Below are 243 nucleotides of genomic sequence, written 5' to 3'. Positions count from 1 at the left end.
ACTAGTGACTCATTTCTTTCTTTTTTTTTTTTTTACATGACACTGTGAATGTGTGTAACTGATGTCTATAAGAGCATGGGGGGTTGGGGATTTAGCTCAGTGGTAGAGCGCTTGCCTAGCAAGCGCAAGGCCCTGGGTTCGGTCCCCAGCTCTGGAAAAAAGAAAAAGAAAGAAAGAAAAAAAAAAGAGCATGGGCATGTGCACTATGGCACCCGTGTGCAGGTCGGAGGACAATCAGGGGTA

This window comes from Rattus norvegicus, chromosome 10 (assembly GCF_036323735.1).
Source record: "Rattus norvegicus strain BN/NHsdMcwi chromosome 10, GRCr8, whole genome shotgun sequence".
Classification (NCBI taxonomy): domain Eukaryota; kingdom Metazoa; phylum Chordata; class Mammalia; order Rodentia; family Muridae; genus Rattus; species Rattus norvegicus.
The sequence above is the reverse complement of the archived record's forward strand: the minus strand, read 5'-3'. Positions refer to the sequence as shown.